This window comes from Urocitellus parryii, chromosome 6 (genome assembly GCF_045843805.1).
Source record: "Urocitellus parryii isolate mUroPar1 chromosome 6, mUroPar1.hap1, whole genome shotgun sequence".
Lineage (NCBI taxonomy): Eukaryota > Metazoa > Chordata > Mammalia > Rodentia > Sciuridae > Urocitellus > Urocitellus parryii.
The window spans coordinates 107591125-107613925 of record NC_135536.1 but is presented as its reverse complement, the minus strand read 5'-3'; the positions used below and the strand labels follow the sequence as shown (position 1 = coordinate 107613925).

General features: G+C 43.8%; 2 long non-coding RNA genes and 1 pseudogene across 4 annotated transcripts in view; 1 reads left to right on the top strand and 2 right to left on the bottom strand.

The window, feature by feature from the left end:
* The window catches only part of LOC113180062 (uncharacterized), a 48738-nt gene extending 41761 nt beyond the window's left edge, over positions 1–6977 (bottom strand). Inside the window, exon 1 of the long non-coding RNA XR_003300416.2 lies at positions 6650–6977. This is a non-coding gene — a long non-coding RNA (uncharacterized LOC113180062). The remainder of the gene's footprint in view (positions 1–6649) is intronic.
* Positions 1603–22207, top strand: LOC113180061 (uncharacterized). 3 transcript variants are annotated; one of them, XR_013343736.1, is made up of 6 exons: positions 1603–1666; positions 2703–2828; positions 7984–8181; positions 8958–9051; positions 17685–17815; positions 20019–22207. It is a non-coding gene; the product is annotated as an uncharacterized LOC113180061 (long non-coding RNA). The 3 variants fall into 3 exon arrangements; XR_003300415.2 differs by lacking the exon at positions 1603–1666 and having other exon boundaries at positions 2482–2828; positions 7984–8073; XR_003300414.2 differs by lacking the exon at positions 1603–1666 and having other exon boundaries at positions 2482–2828.
* On the bottom strand, positions 13651–13945 carry LOC144255302 (tubulin-specific chaperone A pseudogene; annotated as a pseudogene).
* Positions 22208–22801: the final 594 nt, after the last annotated feature.

Below are 22801 nucleotides of genomic sequence, written 5' to 3'. Positions count from 1 at the left end.
ATATTTTATTTTACCACTCTGCCTCAGGGAAATTTCTTGGTCAATAGCCTCCCCCTTAAAAAGCTTGTGGAAGCTCAGAGGCCTTCTTCATTTGAACCCAGGCAGCGCCTAGGCCTGGCAGAAGCAGAACCTTCCAATGTCTACAGGAAATCACTTCAGGCAAAGCCTGTGGGTGGTGAGCTCCAGCCGAGCAGGTTGGGGCTGCTGAGAAATCAGTGGGTGCATTGGTTTTTAGGGTGAGGGGCATCTTCAGAAATCTTCTCTCTGTCCACTCAGAAATACCATCTATTTTGCAATTAAAGACCCATTCCTTGAGCCTTTCCTTTTGTTCTGAACTGTGTGCTAAGAGCCCAGAATATCCAGAATTCTCTAGGGGCTGCGCAGCTAGACCAGGTGTGGCGCATTGTCTGTGTAATAAAGTATTTAAGCACTGCCCCTGCCTCATGGACCCAACGGCCACCACCCCTCCTTAAGCTGTTCTGTGGAAGCTGGTCCCTATTAAGGACACAGCAAAATCCCTTCCCTTGTAGTTAATTGCTAGGCCAATGAGCCCATTCATTACCACTAAAGCAAAGGCAAGAGAAGTAGCTACTGGCTGTGCCTGTACCCTGACCCCACCCACCACACATGTGGAGAGCTCCAGGATTGGGGGTTGGGAGCTCTTAGAGCAGTGAGTTAGATCAGGAACCTGTCAAGCACAGCAACCACAGTACAAGGAAATGGATTGGGCACCCCCATATGACAGCCTGTCTGGCCCACACTCCAACTCCTCCAGGAAGCCTTCCTTGATGTCTCCAGGCAAGGTGGATTACTCTTCTTGGAAACTCGTATAATATCAATAATGTGAATCATAAGTACATCTGTGGTTAGGAACACAGTCTGCCTGTCTGCCTGGCCTTGAGACCCATCTATCTCTTGCACTTGCTAGGTGTGTGACTTTTGAAAAGTTGCCTGACTTCTTTGTACCTCCTTCCTTCACTTATAAATGGGAATAGAGAAAATGTCTATTGCATTCGGGGAAATGATTTGATATACACACAGTGCTTACAGCAGCATCTGCCATGGAACAAGCCCTTGATGACAGGCTCTTTAATAAGCATGTGACTTTTCTTGTGGTATACATAACATAAAATTTTACCATTTTATCCATTTTTTTTAAGTGTACAGTTCAGGGGCATTAAATATAGTCACGTGGTTCACCATCATCACTATCCATTCCCAGCACTTTTTCATGTACCAATTTAACGGTAAGCCCCCACCCCCTCCTCTCAGCCTCTCAGAACCACAACTCTACTTTCAGTCTCCCATCAAATAACTTTTGATTACGTGACGTCCTTTTTGTTGTTCAACAAATACTTATTGGATACCTACTCTGTACCAGGAGAGCATTCCCGGCAGGGTAGCCGACAGGAAGAGGTAGGTATGCTCCTGGGCCTGGGAGGAGGCCAGCATGACCAGAGTAATGGGCAAGGAGAGTGGGAACAGGTGAGGTCCAGAAGGTTCCAGATCAGACCCTGAAGAGCCCTGCCTGCCATGAGCAGGGATGGAAGCAGGACCAACTTGAAACTGATTTGAGGCATATTCTCTGGCCTTGTGATATGCAAGTACTTGTCATCAGTTGGAACTGACACTTCCACCCATGTTTAGCTCCATGTGGCCAACTGAGGCTGGGCCATCTTTCCTGTGTGCCCTAAACTGCTGAAGAAGGAATCTGGGGATGTGGGGGTCATCAAGATGCAAAGTTGATGCCTTCATGAAATTTTTATTCCAGTAGGTTGAGACTGACAATAAGCAAACAAATACACAAGACAATCTGAGACAGAGATAATGCTATTGTTGAGAAAAATTAGCAGAACCTAGAAATAGACAAAAATGTGCAGTATGTGCTTTCAGTCACATGAGGGCTTAATAGGACCACCCAGATTCTTTAATGCTCTAGATGATGTACCTGTAGTTCACCTATCTAGTTGTTATTGACTTAAAGCTCAGACAATGGGAAGTTGCATGTTAACTTGTAGGTTTCTAGCCAGTAAAAATTACCATCCCAGAGATTATGGTTTTGTCACCCTGTAAAACAGTAAGCATATTTGTATTTAATTTACTGATCTTATTTAATATTTTTTCTTTTTAATGCCCATAACATTCAATTCCTCTAACAAGCGTGGAACCAGCATTAAGCAATCTTCCTGGTTTCTTCATTAACAAGTTAAATTCTGATGTGTGTTCATTCTATTTTTGTATGAGTCCTGTTTTTAACTTTTGTAAATTATACTTTGACACTTTGAAGAGCATAAAAAGGGTCAAGGGGATAGAATGGCTGGAGCGAGAGGTATTTTAAGCAGGGTGTTCTGGGAAGACCTCTTTGAAGGGGTGAAATCTGAGCAGAACTTGCATGATGAGAAGGAAACAGGCTCCTCCACCACTGGGAGAAGAGCATTCCCGGCAGGGGGAAGGGCAGGGAGGGGTAGGTGTGCCCCTGAGCCTGGGAGGAGATCAGCGTGACCAGGGCAGTGGGCAAGGAGAGTGGGAATAGGTGAGGTCCAGAAGGTTCCAGATCAGACCCTGAGGAGCCCTGCCTGCCATGAGCAGGGATGGAGGCAGGCCCAACTTAAAATTGGTTTGAGGGTTATTCTCTGGCCTTGTAATATGCAAGTACTTGTCATCAGTTGGAACTGACACTTCCACCCATGTGGCCAACTGAGGCTGGGTCATCTTTCCTGTGTGCCCCAAACTGCTGCAAGCCTGAAGCCAGTTGTTCCTTCACCACCAGACCTTGGTCTCAGCTTTGGCCAGGAGGCTCTGAAGATGAAGGGGCTCCCTCAGGGCAGGTATGGACATGGAGGGGTCCACCCTGGACTGGTTGGTCAGGAACCTAAGGGAGGTCCAGTGTTTGCCTGTGCGGTTCCCTCAGGGTCCAGCAATCTGCTGTGGCCACTGATGTGGACTTGGTCAGGGACCTAGAGCCCTGATGCCTGCTCAAAAGAACAGAAACCAGGCAAGGTCCTCTCTGATAAAATATGAATGATTGCTTCCTGTCACCATACACTCTAAGGTCCCCTGGACCACCCCAACAATGCCCTTCAAAACTCTTCTGCACAAATTAAGTCCTTGGGTCAGCCCTACTGAACGGCGCCCTCTAGTGAAAAATTTGTGTTCCTGTGGTAACCACTGGGGAAGGGATTGCTGGGGCCACCAAGAAGAGGGATCCTGTTCCTCAGATCTCTGCTCCACAGAGTCTCTGCTGTGTGCCAGGCACCACCAGCCACTGAAAAGTTCTGACAGCAGTGTGAAAGCAGGGGCTGTGCCTATTTTGTTCACCACTGGGCCTTGCCACATCATACTGGCTGGCATGTACTTGACATTCCGTAAGTACTTTCCTAATCAACGAAGGAAGAAACAAAGAGTGAACAAGATGGCAGCATCTGCACCTTAATGAAATCAATGTAGGCATGGTTCTGTGTTACTTTAGAGCACTCCCATGAACAGGGGTTAATCTATGTCTTTTAAATTAAGAGGCAGCTGTGTATAGTATCAAGAGCAAGAACTGTAGTTAGACTGCCCTGGTTCAATGCCTGGTTCTGCCACATATCAACTCTGTTACCTTAGACAAGTTACTTAATCTCTCTGCTCCTTATTTCCTTTTCTATTAAATAAGAAACCCTCATGGTGTTGTCATGAGGGTTAAAATAATTAGATTTTGTAAAGCATTATAGAGAGTGCCTTTGATATAGTATGCATTATATTGGAATTTGCTAAATAAGTAAGGGAAAACTTGCTAACAACTTAATGGTATCCAACAATAGACTGGCTATCTACAGTTGTCCCCTGTAGCCATGGTTTTGCTTTCTACAGTCTCAGTTACCTGTGGTAAACTAAAGTCTCATAGTATTACGTCAAAGAGTCCCAAACAATTCACAAATTTTAAATTGCATACCTTTCACCCTTCTTCTCTATCCCACCTTGGATCCTTTTGTCCAGTGTATCCATGCTGTATATGCCACCTACCTGTTAGACACTTATTAAGAAAAAACACAGTATATATAGTCTTCAGTACTGTGTTTTCAGAAATCCAACAGAGTGTTGGAAGGATCTTCCAGAATACGGCAGGACTAACTACTCTATTGAGCTCCCATAACCAGGAATGAGAGGATGTATTAGCTCTCTAAGATAATTAATAGTAACTGTTATCTATTGAGCACCTAATATTATCCAGTGCTATGCTAAGCACTTTACATTTATTATATAATTTTGTCTTTAACTCTGTGAGCCCAGTGCAGTGGCACATGCCTGTAATCCCAGCAGCTGGGGAGGCTGAAGCAGGAGGATTGCAAATTTAAAGCCAGACTCAGCAAAAGTGAGGTGCTAAGCTCAGTAAGACCCTGTCTCTAAATAAAAAATAAAAAATAGGGCTGGGGATGTGGCTCAGTAGTAGAGTACCCCTGAGTTCAATCCCCAGTACTCAAAAATAAAAAAATAAAATAAAATAAAATAACTCTGTGAGACAGGTAGTATCATCACCAATTGACATGAGAAATGGAGGATTTGTAATGACCTGAGGTCCCTCAGTTTGGAGTGACAGAGCTGAGTTAATGAACTCCCGGGCATGAGTGAGTCATGCTCAGGATTCAGAAAACACCTGGGTGTCTGAGGTCATGCAGGGTGTGGGAACCATGGGGGAAAAGACTAATGAGCAATCTGTGGGCTGGAGGGAAGAGATTCCAGGCAGGCCAGAGCCCAGAACTCAGTGATAAGGAAACCTTTGTGCTAGCGCTAGAAGATGGAGTATGGGTAGGTGGGAGAGGGAAGGTGGAAGCAGCTTTTGCAGCAATCAATCAATCAACCAACCCATGAGGCCAGAGACACATTGTGTTTAGCAATGAAGGAAAGGCATGAGAAGGTGGCTGCACTGGTTCCAGATGCAAGCCAACATTTCAGGTGGTCAGGGAAGCTCTCCAAGCAGGACAGTGTCCCTGGAGAGAGAAGGAGATGGGAAATCCTGGGGGAGAAGGGAACAGAAGGTAAAGGGGATGAAAGATACAGGTGGGGGCTGTCTTTGGAGAAAGGGGACCAGCCTTTCAGGGCAGTAGAAGGATAGAAAGATAAAGTAGAGACATATTTAAAAGCAAAACAGGAAGCAGAGGGAGTTCTGCGTTTATTTTTACAATGAAAAAGGAACTGAGATGATCCGTTTGGGGGGTGATGAAGTGAGTTTAAGGGCCTGAGCAGGGTGTGCTAGGAGAGCAAGAGGGACAGAGAAATCCTGTAGGGTTGCAGGAGGCCCACTGGTGAAGAAAGGCAGGAGATTGGGCCAAGTCAGGGCCATACAGTTTAGCAATAACTCCTAGAATTTCTTAAGGCCATGAGAGCCACCTCCCATAGTACATGGAGCTCTCCCACTCACCCAAAAGGGCTCCTGTGTTAACCTTTTGAGTATGCGGGCCCATCTCATACATCCCATTCCTTCTCCATACCATCTTTCTGCAAAATGTCAGAATATTGCTGAGGAGTCCAGACTGCTTGCTTGGATCCAGGTGACACCTGGCCTCTTATTTCCTAGGCTTCCAAGTGAGCATTGGGAGAGCATTGTGACTTCATTTTCCAGGTGGGATAGTTGACTGCCTCAGGTTCTGCATCAGCTGCAAGAGGCAGCAGGCTTTCTGAGCAGCTGTCTTGCTGTCAGGCCAAGAAATGTCTGGTGTTGTGGTCTATAGCCCCCCTATCCCTTGCCTCGGGCCACTCCCATCATTGCCCTTACTCCTGGTGCTATGGGGTAGGATGGCAAATGTTTAAAACACATGTCTCATCCTGCCCTCACCTGGCACCAAGAGCAGACATCAATAGTCTCTCATGCCATGTTTCTCAACACGGTGCTCCAGCCAGCAGCTTGAAACAAATGTGGTTGGAATGCCAGGAGAATGCTTTGTGCCACTCCAAATGTGGGGACTTCTTTCCAGCATTGCTACCCCCAAAGTCTGTGAAGCAAGAGGGCCCTGGGGAAAACTGGAGGGTGAAGTGTGACTTTGGCCTCTAAGCCTCTCTGCCCCCACTGCCTCCTACACACATTGGCAGTGGGTTCTCTTCCAATGTTCATCCATATGCTGTCCCACTGTCCTCTTCAGGGTCCCAGGAGCTAAACAGCTCATCTGAGCTGACTGGCAATGACAGTGAGAGCAGTGGATTCTAATCACAGTTGCACCTGAATGGCTTTATTGCTCTGAGGCTCTTTTATCCTCTGTAGAGGAAACTAATTACACCTACCTGCAGATCCGAAGCCGCAAGAATTAAGAATGGAAGGAGGGCTTGTAATTGCAAGATTTTAAACTGCAGTGATCTCTGGGAACCTAAGAAAGTCTCACTTCTAATCACCAGCACCCACCCTCCCAGATATTTTTAACAGGGACTTTTGGAGGAGCACAAGTTTTTAGTCTGAAGGGAATAACTCTAACAGTGGCTCTTCTAACTTGTGGAGCTGTCTGGGGGCAAGCCAGGCCTTGTGGCCCTTCGTATCCCACCTCACATTGCAATAGAACCATCATTTTTATGGTGCTTCATAGTTGATGAAGGGCCCGTCACTTTCCCTCAGGATTGCTCCATTGCTATTTTAGTGACATTAGCTTACCCTTCCTGTGAGATTTTGTAACTTTCTTACCTGGTAGAAACTGCAAATCCTTTTCTTTCATTTTCCTCTCCTTTTTAAGTCAAGGGCTCCCATTGGAGGGTGGCTAGCTGGGCAGTAAGTGGAATGTGGTGGGTCAGAGGGGCAGTCCAGTTGAAAACTCCTGAAGCCTGGAAGCCTCCATCCTCCCCATGTCTGTCACCCAGGCAAGAGAGAGCAGCCAAGCTGGGCCGAGGGTTATTTTTAATCTCAAAATGTAGTATATGAGAACAACAGCCCTCATCCTGGGAGGACCTGCCAAGAGACTGCGGACCCTGAGGAGGTGTCAGAAGGCAGCTGCTTCACATTGCCCTCGGAAGCCAGAGCTGGTAGAGGGCTGTCTTTTTATATAATCTGACTTGCCACGGGATTCTATAAGGGTGGGGTGGGAGCCCATGCATGGTGCCCTGGAATACCAAGCTGGGCTTGACCTGAGATGCAGCCTGACCCTCTTGGGACCTGAGTTCCTGACTGTGCAGGGCCCTGCCCATCTCATATTGCCCTGTGTTCCCCACTTCTGCCCCACCTGCTGTCCCCACCCTCCACCTGTTCAAGAGCACTTTAGAGTATAATCTGTGAAGAGGGAGGACCCTGGGGAAAACTGGAGGGTGAAGTTCGACTTTGGCCTCTAAGCCTCTCTGCCCCCACTGCCTCCTTATAGGCCTCGGCAGTGGGTTCTCTTTTTAGTACTCCGTAGAGTACTAAAGTTCAAGAGTACTTTAGAGTTTAATTTTCTTCCTTCCTTTACTTTCTGTAACACTAGTAATTCATGTTAATTGAAAAATTAGAAAATTGAGATAAACAAAAAAGAAAAGAAAAATTTGCAGACCTTCCTATCCCCTCTGGCTGTGGATGGGTGGGAACAGGTACTTGTTGATATTTGGTGAGATTTCTCCTGAGTTTCTCCTATGCAAATTTACATCAAAGCATTATTTTATTTATTTTTTTTAAACTTGGAATTCTAACCAAGGCCTGGTAGAGGGGTGGGAGTGAGGGGGAGACAGTGACGTTTGCCGGAAGGGCCTTCAATGTAGATGACAAACATTGTTTCCAAACCTGACAGGGAACACATTTAGCACATGTCTGGTCTCTGTGTATTTCACAGCAGAGCTCAACGGGAACAACTTTCTCCTCACCTGTTCAGCAGGAGTCATTTTGCCCATGTCAGGCTTCATTTTGGAAACACCTGATTCACAACCCCCTGGCATGCTGATTAGGAAGACAGGGTCTGGGGGTCAGGAAGCTTGGATTCCAATCCTTGCTCTGCCTCTGGAAGAAGGTTGGCAAATGGCTTAACTTCTTAACTTACTTGTGTCATTTGTCAACAGGGATGAAGTTATGAGACCTACCACAGGCTTGAGGTGAGAATTCAGCAAGACAGTACAGGTGGAGCCCTTGAAAGAGACACACGGATCATGGTTAGTGCTCCAGAAACATCAGCGCCTACTGCTTCTATGATTTTTCTACTCAGGAAGAACTTCCTGTGTTTCAGGCACTGGCTTTACTTCCTGTATCATTTGGTGCAGGTGAATTAACTTATTTCTTCTTTCCTCATTCTGTTAGGTGCTTGAGGCATTTAGGGGGTGGGAAAGGGGCATAATGTCAGGTGCCTGGAGACCAGGAGATGGAATACATTTAACAACTTGCATGATGGAATCATTAGAACTCATTAGCATATTAGAAAGTTGATCAAAGCCATGTTGGTTTAGTTGGGACTCTCACAAACACACAAGCTGTTGAAGGGGGATCATGAGTAAATGGGTGTTCATCATGCTATTTATGTAACTAGTGTATGTTTGAAAATTTCCATCACAGAAAGTTTATATAGAGGTATATGTGTGCCTGAAAAACCCACATCATTCTATTTTAATTTCATACTTTTTCTGAATTAGTACATGTTATATAATGTTTGTGGATTTTTTTTTATAACCAAGACAACAAAACCATTAAAAATGCATCCCCCTTGAGACACACTGAAGTTGAGAAAAGGCACAGTTGGTCTATAGCTGGGTCTTCATTCTGCTGGTCACATTCTATTGCACAGGACTCCCAGCTGGCAGGTGATGGGGACAAAAAGCAGATACCCTCACTGGCACCTGGTGCCAGCTGCACCCCCACCTTATACTCCCTCCCAGCATTGGCTTTCAGCCCTTATTCTGGGTTATACTTATCCTGTTTATGTCAATGTCCAGCACTTAGTGTACCCCACTAACACTCTGAAAATAGAGTCATAGAGGATCTGTCACAGACATTTCTGCATCAAGATCAGAGATCCCTGATGTCTGCCCCTTTCCTCTTCCAGGCCTGCCAGCTGGTTGCTCACCACCTTTCTGATCCTGGCAGCCCCTTCAGACTGTTGGCAACAGCGTCGTAGATGACACATCATTTTTTTCTAGGTAGGACCAAGTTCACCTCCTTTTGAAATTGATCATTCAGACGTTTGGGTTTGCTGCCACCACAAGTAGAATTGTGAATAATTATAGCTTCCAATTATTGAGTGATTATTCAGTGCCAAGTGCTAGACATCCATAGGTATTGTCTCATTTAACCTCTCTAACCACAAATGAAGTAAGTACTCCTGTTGTCTCATTTTATGGTTGAGGAAACTGAAACTTACAGAGGTTGAGTGTTATTCATGGTCATGGGGTAATAAATGGAAAATTAAACTTCAGGCAGTCTGATTTCAAAGTTCATGCTATTAACCTTATACTAATTAAAGATTCTTTTCCCAGCCCAGAAAGAGGAGGGGGGTGTCAAAGAATAGCTGACTTTCAACAGACCTACAGTTTTGTTGGTGTGTGTGTGTGTGTGTGTGTGTGTGTGTGTTTGTGTGTGTGTAAGTGTGCTTCTACATGAAGAGAGAGCAATCTGGAGGTAGAGGGTGATCAGGTGAGATGCTGACTGGAATTCAGCCTGCCTGTTTCTGCCTGGGTTGACAGCAGCTTGCTATCTTGAGCAACCCACTTAGCCTCTATGATTCTCAGCTTCCTCTTCTATAAAACAGGGGTAAAAACAAAACAAAACAAAAAACCCTAGGTCCCAGTTAACATTAAATGAGACCAAAGGAAAGTGTCCAGAGGAGTACCTAGTCGAAGCAGGCCGTGGAAAATAAGTGTTCTGGGCTGGGGCTGTAGCTCAGTGGTGAGTGCTTGCCAGGCATGCCCAATGCCCTGAGTTAAATCCCCAACACTGGAAAAGAAGTTCCTCTCACACATTTCCTGGTGCAGGAAGGTGTTCCCCTAAAATAGGACTCTGAAAGAGAGGTGTCAGTGAACAGCACTAATGTGTTTCATTGGTGCATGCGCAAAGGTGCAGGAGCCCCTTGGAACTTTTCCGTTAGAAACTGGTGGGTTGTTCGGAGTGCCCTTGCTCCCCACGCCACTCCTCGACTTCCCCAGCCCCTTAGAGCTGTAGGTACAGGTCTGCTTCCTATACACCTCCTGCTCCTACCTTCCCTACTCCCCAGCCTCAACAAAGTTCTCATCTAGGGTGTGGGGGAACCTCAGGTGGTAGCAGTTTTCTGAGAAGGCGTCTGAACCGAGGAGTTGGTCTACCTTTGCTGTGAAATCTCCTCCCACGAGGAAACCAAGATTCTAAATACATAGAGGTGCACACACTTGCTGCCTCCCCACGCACTCCCTGACTCCTGCCCAGCAGGTGAGAAAGGGTAGTAGATTCCGAGGTGTTTCCCAGCCTCTCCTGAGGAGCTTCTGGTCGAATGCTCAGCTCTGGGCAAGTGTCCAGGGCCTGCAATCTGAGGCTAAAAGTTGCAGCAGAAGGCCCCAAGATCCCAAGTCGTACTTGGAGATCCTGAAGGCTGTCCTAGGAGTCATGAAGGTTCCCACTGAAACTCCATTTGGTGCAGATGTAATCACAAGATGTTTTAAAAGCTCATCTGGAGAAAATTTGGAGAATAAATTACCAGGATGGAATAGTTAATATTGTGTTGTTATTGATCATCAAATTTCAAGGGACAACCCCCCAACACACACACACACACACACACACACACACACACACACACACACACAATTGTTTTATCCTATATGTTAGAAAAATTTCCTTCAGGATTTGGTTATGATTAGTATAACTGGTATAAAATGTTCTACGATTTAAGGGAAATGACACATTTCATGAATTTTCTAAGTTGAATTAAATCATACTTAGACCCCACCTACCAGGAGCTCAAAAATTCAATTGCAGCCACTTTTCAGGGAATTTCTCATTCTTTCCATGAAGATTTCTGGGATCTCAGAATCCCAGAAACCTGGAGAAGGGTGTCAGGTCCATGACGGTCCCTGCCAGTTGCTTATTGTCCAAAAGCAAGTGAACGAGTTAAAAGTTGTGGCTGTTGCTCACACCTGTCCTCTCCAAGTGCAAGTGTTCCACGCACAGATGCTTCCCCCACCCAAGGGGAAATCATTCCCCAAGTTCTTGTCACCTCCAGGGTGCCATCTGGGAAGCCCAATACTCAAGGGTCCTACCAGCCCTTGAATGACCCCCCGGGGCCCTGGGTGTTCTCCACAGCTCTGTCCAACTCTAACAATGGATATCGGGTCTCCAGACCCTTAGAAAATCAAAGAAGGGCCTCTAACTTTGCTGTGGGGTAAGAGAAGCCCAGCCCTCCAAGACACAAAGGCCACTGGAGAGGAAGAGGGGGAAATACTTCACATTCTTTTCCCGTGAGCCCACAGAAAAAAACAGACATGGTTAATTTCTCAATCATAGTAGTCTGTCACTTAGTCGATAATTATCTGATTTACTTAGTAATTTGTGCTCTCTGAGGAATAGATAGAGCTGTGGTCTCAAAACCCAGCACAACAAAACACAACACAACCCCTTCTTTGAATAATGTTTATAAAATCTCTCGGCTTCTATAATTTTTAGTCTCTTTAGGATACTTTGGACACGGCTGGGTTTAAACCCACACAGAAACCAGTGAGTGGCTTGTCTCATTATTACTTCTCATGGAAGAGTCTCCCCTGCCCCCATTTGGGGACTGGTGATTTAGAGATAAGATGTGACCCTGTAATTCAGGAGAATACTAGCTAGCCCCAATTCACACAAAAAATAGCAAAAAATACGTTCAAATATATGCCATGACAATACCACACAAGTTGGTGGAGTTATGGTTGGAAGGAATGGCTGTGGAGTTAAATAAATCAGACTGAGTTTGGGTTCCATCACTTTTCAGCTGTGTGATTTCAGGCAAATTACTTCACTTCTCTCATCCTCTATTTCTGTGTTTTTAAAATGATGAATAACGTGCTTTGTGGGATTATGTCAAGTTAAATGATAGGCAGCCAAATGGTAGTATAAATTCACTCTGTGTGAAATATCCTCTACTTCAAACGTAAAACAATGATATAGAATATAGAAATAAAAAATTAAAATGGCATAACTGCATTCAAAAAACAGTATCAGCATCTGCATAGACAAGGCTGAGATGTGGTCTATGCATCTCCTGGGGCTCATAGTGGAGTGAGCCCTGTTTACCCATTGTGGTGATCAGCTGTTTTTTTCTCCCCAGCCCCTCCCCACTCCTATTCCTTGAATCGTTTCCTAAAATAAACCAGCTGCCCACAAGCCCTTATCTCAGAGTCTGCTTTTCTGAAGCAGTCTGGGCTAAGACATCTGGAAAGGAGAGAAAAATGAAGCAGTGAGGTGGTAAATAGAAAGATGGCAAAAATAAGTTAAAATATCTGCCACGACAATAAATGTAAACAGATGACTAATTAAAAGGCAGGCTATCAGATTGGATAAAATGAATGAACAAAGTTTGCAAGAGATGTCCCTAAAGAGAAAACACAAAAGCGATTGTACATAAAAAGCAAGAAAAAAATATATATATTGTTCCAATGTTAACCAAAAAGAAACATATTGCTAGGGGTTGAATTGTGTCCTCCAAAAGGATAGGTTGAAGTCCTAACCCCCAGTACCCCACAAGTTAACCTATTTGGAAATAGTCATTGCAGATGTCATTAGCTAAGGTGAGGTCATAGAGAATAGGGAGAGCTTTTAATTCCATGTGACTCTTGTCCTTATCAGGAGACAAAAGGCACACAGATGCATAGGAAGATGGCCATGTTTTGGGGGAGGCAGGGACACAGCAGTTGAGCTGCTGGGCACTGGGAGAGACAAGGAAGGCACCTCACCTGGAGTGTATGGACTGAGCATGGCTCTGCCAACATATTGATTTCAGAGCCCAGGATTTAATGCAGAAACCATCATGTTCAGAAAAATTTCAGGGTTCTAACCTCACTGAATTCAGAATTGTGAGAGAATAAATTTCTGTTGGATGAAGCCACCCAGTTTGTGATAATTTGTTGTGGTGGTCCTAGGAAAGTAACGTGCATGTCTAGCAACATTTATATTAGAGCAAATAAAATTAAAGCCCAAAGCATTATTAGAAAGAATCAAGGATAATGCAAAATTATAAAAACAATATCCCCTAAAAAAGATAAAACAATTGTTACTTTGTATGTGTCTAACATGACCAAGTTATAAAGAGAAGTTGGATGTTTTATATCACAGTTGCACTTATTAATATTCCTTTATCGGGAACTGATAAATCAAGCAGGCAAAAAAAAAAAAAAGAGTCAAGATATGTAAGATAGGAAGAGTTAATTTAGTAACCTGATCCAATATAGTCACATGGCAGCCTGCACCAAATAGAGAATCTGTATTGTTTTCAAGCACGTGTTGATCATTTTAGCAAAAAGAAAGGCTCAACAAATGTCAAATAATTTATAGCATAGAATTGTATTTTATATGAAAATGCTATTGTTAGAAATAAACATGCCCCTAGATATATTGTAGGTTAAATAGAAATTCATTTTTAGAAGAATTCATTTATTTGGCCGATTAAATCATGCAAAGAAAAAATATGCATTGCATAAAAAGAATTAAACTCATATTACAGCAGTGATCAAGAATAATAAATTGCAGAATAGAGCCCAGGATTTAATGCAAAAACCACCATGTTCAGAAAAGTTTCAGGGTTCTAATATCACTGAATTCAGTGTTCAAAGTGCTTCTTTAGAACCCTCCACTGATTCCAAGTCTTTTTCAGTTTCTATTATCTGTTGAAGATCACAATATGCGGCATCTAACCTGTGACAGCAATCTGGGGTCATCATCCGGGACTCTTGCAGGATCTCTGCCTACATTTTAAGGTCATCATTTTTGCCACATTCAGCTTTCTTTTTTTTTTTTAATCTTCTCTTCCAGTTGTTTTGCTTATTTTTCATACATCACTCTTTCTTTGACCAATTTTTTTTTTTTTACCATGGGGGGTCTTGATCTTGGTCTGCTTCACGTGAGGATGTGCATGGTCCCAAGAGCCACTGGAAGGAGGGGCTGAGAAAAAGAATTTTAAACAGAAATTCTTCATAAAAATCACAACTATGAAAGAACTACAAAACAAAACTTGTGGGATACAGATTCCTGGAAAAACAAGGTTGAAAGTAAATGAATTAAAATTTTAATCCTAAAGACTAAGAAAAAAGATTTAGCTAATGTATTTAAGGTCCTTTGCAGAATGCTTGTCATACAATAAAAGGAAATGCAGATGTTCTTGGACTTAAAATAGAGTTGCCTCCAAATAAGCCAAATACATTGAAAATGCATTTAGTACACCTACCTTACCAACCATCGTAGATGGCAACAGTACTGGTGACTTTCCCTTGTGAGCGTGTGGCTGACAGAGCTGTGTTCACTGCCCCCAGGCATCAAGAAAGGATTAGATTTCATATTCCTTGCCTGGGAAAAGATCAAAATTCAAACTTAAAATATGGTTTCTATTGAATGAGCATCCCTTTCTTTAGTTGTCCAAATTTATGGGGTATTGTGTGATAATATGATAAATGTCCTCAGTGTGTAATGATCAAATAAGGGTAGTTAACATTTCTATCTCCTAAAACATTTTTACTATTCCTGATGAACACATAATGCTTATACATATTTATGAGATACAGAATGTTATTTTAATATACGTATACAATATGTACTGATCATTTCAGAGTAATTAATGTTTATATCTTCTTATCGATACTTTGTGTTTTGAGCCTTTGAAGTCCTCTCTTCTAGTTACTCACAAAATGTACAATAGGCTATTGTGAACTACAGCTGCCCACTGTTCTACAGAACACTAGACTTCCTTATTTTTATCTGTTTGGGTACCTGTTATCTAACTTCCCACTCTCTTCCCTCCTCCCATACTTTACAGCCTCTAGTAATCACTATGATACATTTTGATTGACTTGAAAAAAACATGTATGAGAGAGAACCTGTAGAGTTTGCCTTTCTGCATCTGACTTATTTCACCTCCTCTAGTTCCATTCATTTTGCTGCAAATAATAGAATATTATTCTTTTTATGGCTGAATAATATTCCATTGTGTATATTTAGACCACATTCCCTTTACCCTTTCATCTGCACAGAGTCCAGGTCAGCTATTGTGAATAGTGAACATGCATAACTTTTACACCATTGTAAAGTTGAAAAATCCTGTCAAACCACTGTAAGTTGGGAACCATCTATAACTTAATAAATGGAAATTACAGTATTGTTATTCCACCCATGACTTTCCAGTTAAAAGAGCTTTTCTTTCCAGAACTGTTGAAACTTCATAAACAACAATGACATACCACGACAGAAGTCTCTGTGCCTGTAATTTCAGAAATTAACTTTTTATGCAGTTTGTATAGTCCAATAATATTCCCCAAAGACAAATTCTCTGGCCCAAGTCAGTCTTCTCTGTCTCTATTAAATATAAACACATTCTTTACTCATTGAATGGATTAGAGACTGAAAAGATTTAAATAATTAGAGAGGATCGCTTTTCCTAAAGATGCTATTGATATGCCACTAAATTAAAATTATCTTTCAGAAAAGAGGGCATGGCCTTAGATGGACTCTTAATTGCAGGGTGTTTTACAATAACTATTACTTTGATTAACAAAATTCTGTTTGAAGAATATGCAAAATCCTCAAAGAAACTCAATCAATGTTATTTTTAGATTGGTAAGTCAATCACTTGACATAATTTGTTAAAAAGGCAGCCAAGAAATCATTAGCAGTATTTCCTTAGTACTATTTGACATTCCATCTATGTTATTTAAAGTTTCTATGTTCAAGTTTGTCCCCAAAGTTTTTTTTGTTTAATCTTCTCATTTGAAAAAAGAAAGCTAAAATGACTAGTTTTCAAGGCTGCTTTCTCAGGCAAATATATTATCTGTAAGAGGAAAGAACGTGACAAAGGGTCCCTCACCCAACACTCCTGGAAGCAAGCCCACACGTGCAGAAGGCCACAGCTTACTCTTAAACCTGCTTTAGTTGGTGCCTCTTTAGACTGGGGTGCTCTGGGTGTCCGGGGAGCACACTGAGGAGATGAGGTTGCTAGGGGCTGTGGCCCTCACTAACCTGAGAACCATTAACTGCGTGGTTCTTTCTAAGAGACTGGGCAGCTCCCAGGCACGGTTCTTGGGAGGGATTGGTTTTGTCATCCAAGTCCAGACTCTGTGTAGTACCTTGTCCTTGCCATTTATCACCCCAACATTCCTTGGAGTCAGAAGAGGATATTCTGTTTACACAAGTAATGAAATTATACAGTCCAGATGAATGACAGAAAAGTAAATCTGTCCTTTGAGCTCTTGCTCACTGATAAAGGAGGAAGACTTATGGGAGGGGGGTACTTGGTTCCCAGGGCCCTCACCTCCTTCTTCTGTACGCTGTTTCTGAGAAAACCTGCATCTCCCTGGGATAAATGAACATAACCCATCCTGACTCTCCCTGCTCCCAGGTACCTATGACACCCACCACAACTTCTTATATTTTCTTGGCAGTTGTGGGACGAACATACACACAACATTGACTGTCTGTCCACACCCTATATTTCTCGAGTGTCTACTAGAGGTTCGGTACTGTGCTTGTCACCAGGGATACCATGATGAATGAGGCAGGTACCAATAAGTGCTGCAAGCCAAGATCAGGCCTGCCCAGTCATAGAAAGACACACATTCCTGTGAGGAATGCAGCCCTGGTAAAAAGCTCAGAATATAATGATCTGTCTAGTGTCCCCTCTGGACACAGCAGAACTGATTTCATCTGGCAGTGGCTTCAAAAGACCAAGCCCAGAAAAGCAAAGGCCTTCTGCTAAAAGCACGGCTCTAAAAGGTATACGATACCACAGGGAAAATGTGCTTTCTCTCCTCACTCAGGAGGTCCCTAGGCATCCAGGAAGGCCAGGAGGGGGGCTCCCAGACGTGGCTCTCCTCTGAAGCCCTGAGACAGTCAGCCTTTGGCAAAGGCTCCATCCAGCCTCTAGGAGCAATCTCCCCAACCCCCCGCCCTTTCCAGCTGCCAGCTCTGTCTGAACTGTAGATAAAGCAGCCTGGGGTAACTGTAATGAAAGAGTATAGAATATCCAAGATCGTTTCCAATTAGTCACTGTTTAAAGCAGTTCCACAGATTTTTTTTCTCAGGGCTGCATTGGGTGATGATCACTTTTAGCTTAAAGTGACCAGAGCACATTCTCTCAGGTCCCTGGCAGGAATGCAAACGTCTTCCCTTAGGGTAATTCAGAACCCTTACTCTCCCCTGCTAGTTCTGCTGATTAAGTAATAATAAATTATTAAATAATAATTATTAAATAATAATAATAAATAAATAAAAATCATACAACATTAGATCTGGGGGCACTGAACATGACAACAGTCTTTTATGAGGTCTACTAAAAAAAAACTGTCTTATAAACCCACCTGTCTGTTGAAGCAAGCTCTTCCTGGTGAAATGCTTGTCTTGCATCCTGCTGCCCCACGCAGAGGTTTACATAGAGATTAGTCAGGTGGCAAGACAATCTCTGTTTGTTCCCAGGGAAGGAAGGTTGGTTCAGTGGAATTCATAAGCTGATCCTGAGGAAATCAGGTTGGCCGGATGGAGAACTGCCCTGACAGGAGGGGACAGTTTTGGTTAGAACTCATTTGTATTAATGTTGAAACTGTGTCGCACCCTCCCCTTCCCTCAATAGCTCCTACAGTTCTGACACAGAGAAATGGAATACCTCAGAGTTTCTGAAAGCCTCTGGCTGGGCCTCCACGTGCTGTAGATCAAGAGCCTTTCTACAGATGCTCTGAACCCAAGAGGAGGAATTCTGGACACGTAAGTACAATGGCTTCCAGCTCTGTGCTTCCTCAGGTCTCTGTCCTTGTTGTTACCAACTTGTACGACACCACACTTTCCTCTCCCCATTGGGCCATCACATGATTATTCTCAAGGACGAGAGAATGTTCTGAAAGATCATCTTGGGATCCATAGTGTTGGGTGAGGCAGGATAGATTAGGGACCCTGGTCCCAGGCCCCACCCACCTCGATTAGCAGAGCTGATGTGAGCCTAAGGAGGTCTCTTTCTTCCTGCCTGACTGGGTTATTGGAGGAGCTAACTTCCATTAAGTATAAACAGCAAGATCCTGTTATTCAAAAAATTGACCAACCCTTCCGAGAAGGGGCATGCATGGAAACCCCCAAGTTTGACCAAAAGTAACCTAAGAAAAGAAAGCTCCTATTAAGACCCCATACAGGGATGGGGTTGTGGCTCAGTGGTAGAGCACTTGCCTGGCATGTGTGTGGCACTGGGTTCAGTCCTCAGCAACACATAAAAATGAATAAATGAAATAAAGGTGCTGTGTCCATCTACAACTCAAAAAAAAAAAAGACCCCATATATATTACTTGCATCTCATGCATCTAATGTAAAATCTGAGAACAAGCATTTGGCACCTACACAATAAGTATTATGGGCAAGGCACAGGAATCTGTCAATCACTCCTTGTTTAGCACAAACCTCTTCTGGCACAAAGCCCATCAGAGGTGAAAAGGAACTCAGAAGTTCATATAAATCCAGATCCCCTCTCAGTCCATGAGCAGACACCTTTGTACTGTCTCCACTGCACCCTTGCTGTGGATCTTCCTCCATTAAACTCTCTGAAATTCTTTTTTTGTGTGTGTGTTGGTGAATTCTTCTCATTATCAGCACACCAGCCATCACCCAGGCACCCATGGTCTATTCATCCCTCTTGCTCACTAGGCCTGTGGCATGTAGAACTATCATGATTCAGTCTTCTGGTCTCCAATTTTTTTAGGAACTTAGAGTTTAGCAAAATGTTTTCACATAATTAGAATCAATGAGAAGCATAACGGAATCTCCAGAAATTTCTTTAGTAAACCCTTCATTGGGGAGCTCACAAAGAAGGCACGGAAGCTGGTCTAGGTTCAGCTGTCCCAACTGTGTTGGGCAATGCTTCATTCATTTGTTCAGTTCACAAACACTGTGTGTGTGTGTGCGTGTGTGTGTGTCTACGCATGTGTACACACTAACACTGTACTGGGTGATGCAGGTACGAGGCTGAACAAGGTGGATGCAGTTCCTGCTCTCAGAGGGCTTACAGTCTTGCTGGAGAGGAAAATATTAACTGAATAATCACAAAAATTCCAATTAAAAATTGTGATGAAAAAGTGCAGAGCCACAAACCTGTGCAATCTGTTTTTCATTAGAATCCTTAGGAAAGTTTTTCCAGGCACATCTGGAAAACGAGAGAGAAGGACTGTCAGTGAGGTTTATTTAATAAGCTCTTCTCTCCCCTCTCATGTTTGTCAGCTTTTCCCTCTATAGGTCAAGCGGGTCCAGCTTTTCTGATCCCTCTATTATGTTAGGGCGACCTAACTTAACCTGAGGGTAGGGTTGGATCAGGGAGGGCTTCCTGGAGGAAGCAACATTTAAACCAAGACCTGAGACATCCAGGAAAGATGACATGCCTTGGGAAATGGTGTGATCTACTATACCCTTTGGTAGATAGGTATCCAATTCAGTCCCAACTCTGGCTCCTCCTGTATGTGAAACTTTGTGTAAGGTACCTACTCTCTGGGTTCAGGGTTATTTTGTTGTTGTTGTTTATTTTTATTATTCCTATGTGTGAAGTGAAGATATGCTACTGCCAGCAAAGGTTGTGGTGATCATCTGAAAGCAATGGCTGGGCTAAGGCATTGCCCTGGAAACTATAAATCTGCACAATAAATACAAGGGATCCTTATCATTCCCCTTGAGCTCCACTGCATCTGTGTAAGTGAGATTGTCAAGGGGAAAACTTCATTTGACATTTAGAAAAATGAAGGTGAAGGGGTTTTCCTTATTTGGACCCTCTACTTTATTTGCAATATACCCAGATTATGTGCAGACACACGAGGGAGGACAGAGGGATTGGGAAAGCTGGTCCCAGATGACCTGCAGAGGGGCAAGCCAACAGACGTGAGGGAGAAGGGGCTTATTAAACAAACCTTACTGACAGTCTTTCTCCTTTCTTTTCCAGATGCTCCTCAAAGGCTTTGCCAAGAATCCTAATGAGAAACAGACTCTCTCTTACTCTGTCCTTCACCTGCAGGGATACTGCTGTCCACTTCTGCCGAGAGTCCAAGAGGGGTTTGTTTTAAATTCTCCCCTGTAGGAATCTGGGCTTTGAATGTGAGAGAAAACATTTCAGATTTTCCTTCCTTTATTCTCCAGCCAAAAATCATGGGGTTAAGATCCGAAAGGGAGGAAAACACAGGGCCATTTGCAGAGTGCTGGGGGCGACTCGCCCACCGGAAGCCCTAGGAGTTAATTAGCAAAGCTCTTAAATTGAAAGAAAGCAGGGGATCCCAATGCGCAGTGAGAAACGTTTACTCTGTCCTGTGAAGATTCGCGTTTGTGGTCCCCAGCCACCCTCCCACAGACTGCAGCGTGGGTCAATGAATCTATTGTGAAGTGAAGGAAGCCAAGCCAAGACCTTGCCCGGAGAAATGTGCAAGTGGGTTTTGCCTCTTTCACCTGAAACAGAAGTGATCAAAGAAATTTTGCCAACTTCTACCATCTTGGATCAGGAAGTGTCATGAATTTTCAGTTGTGCAAGGTTCTAAAGCAAACGTGGTATCTGCTCTTCCCTGGTGGCCAGAAATCCAGTCCTGCCTTGCTTCTCCACAGCTTGCCATTGTCTTCCTGGGGCCTGTTTCTAGTCCATCAGTTTCTTTGCCTCACCCCCCACAGTCTTGGCCTACTCAGCCTACAGGGGTAGGTTGGGAGGATGCTCCAGGACCGCGCCCAGCAACCCAGCAAGGACCCTCGGCTCCCTCTTGCTGGATTTACATGGAACAGTGGGAAGGTCACCCTTTTCTATATCCCATATCATCCTGTCCAAACAAACAAACAAACAAAAAGCATTCTGAGTTGCCTCAGTGTGTGGTGGGAAGACCCAGTTCTTTACTCCCCTTTGGCTCTGCCATCCCAGCATTCCCGGCAGCAGACTCCTTTCCAGAGTGCTTTGCCCTTTGAACCCGGTTGTGTCAACAGCCAAGTTTGCCAAGACAAACTCTACCTGGGAGGAAGGAACTCCCTGAAAGGCCAGTGCTCAAATAGTGTGTCACCTGCCAAGTACATGCTCAAAGGCTCAAACTTAAGTGGAAAATTTCTCCTGTTATAAAGTTATATTAAAAAGAAAAAAAAGAACTGGAAGTGAAACGGGACGTGTGTGTGTGTGTGTGTGTGTGTGTGTGTGTGTGTGCGCGCGCGCGCATGTGCTGGGTATTGAACCCAGGGCCTTATACATGATAGGCAAGCACTCTAGCACCAAATCACACTCTCAGCCTGCAAAAGTGGATTTTTCATGGGTTCAAAAGTACGAAACTCAAACATCCCATCAAAATGTTAGGCTATCTCTCCTTCCGGAGATGGCCACCATTCTTCCTTGAGTGTATCTCTGCTTTCCTAAATACACCTTTGTATGTCTGGGACTGGCATGTGCTGAAATTCTTTTCCCTAACAAAAGCCAGACATTGCTTGTCCTGAGATGAGGTTCCCATTTCTGGGAACTCTTAGAACCTCCAGTGACCTTTCTTCTGGAGACCCAGATAGGACGGCTTACTGAGGCACTGACTTTGAAAGGTCCTTTCTCTGGGAACTTCTCAGACTTTCAGTGACAGAACTTAGACATACTCAGTACTTTGAACTGAAGAAGCAGGATCAGACCCGAGACAACTCTGACTCTCACACCCATTTCTCACCCTCTGGACTCTTGTGATGCGAAAGGAGGGTCTTTCTCTGAGTTTCCCTAACTACTTAAAGGCTAGATCCCCCAGAAGATACCCAGTTGTGAATTATTTTCCCAGACATCTAATTACCAAAGGGAGATGATCTATATCACAGGAAGGAAGACTAGAGTTGACGCCACACCCAGAGCCTAGATGTATTTTGTTCTCTGGGTCCATTCATCTCCCCTAGAAATCATGTACTCTCTCTAAATTGCCTGTGTCTCCCCCGACCCCTTTAACTTTCCTGTCTCCTATGAAGAAGGTATATAAACTTCTAAATCTCTGGGATTAATGCATACTCACTCTCCTGTGATTGTTCCCTCCCACTACAGGTAATAAATTTGTATGTCTTTTCTCTAGGGTTCCAACCCAGGCTTACTCATGCTAGGCAAGTGCTCTACCACTGAGCTATACCCCCAGCCATAACCCTAGCACCAGGAAAACAAAGAATAACAAAAATAAATAAATAAATGAAAATACTCATTTGACCAAAAAAAAAAAAGTCTATAATAAAATATTCCAAAATGTATTATGGCTGTTGAAGTATCATGGGGATAAGAAGGAGCTTGGGAGCCAGACCACCTGCCTCCATGGGAGTTCTGTGCAAATCATTAAATGTCCTTAAGCTTCAGTGTTCTTATCTGAAAATAGAAATACTGGCTTCCCCTCTCCACCCAGAGCTATTGTAAGGACTAAATGGGGTGATGTATGGGAAAGTTCTATCATGGTACTAGTCGTGCAAAAATTTTCCTTAGCAGGCGGCAACTGCTACAGCTGCATGGGCTACTGTTCTGCATTTTCTGATTTTTTTCATGATGGAACTCCTTCTGGGGGGGCAAGGGTATACTGGGGATTGAACTCAGGGGCACTTGACCACTGAACCACATCCCTGGCCCTATTTTGTATTTTATTTAGAGAAAGGGTCTCACTGGGTTGCTTAGGGCCTCACTTTTTTCTGAGGCTGGCTTTGAACTTGCCATCTCCCTGCCTCAGTCTCCTGAGCTGGTGGGATTACAGGTGTCTGCCATCA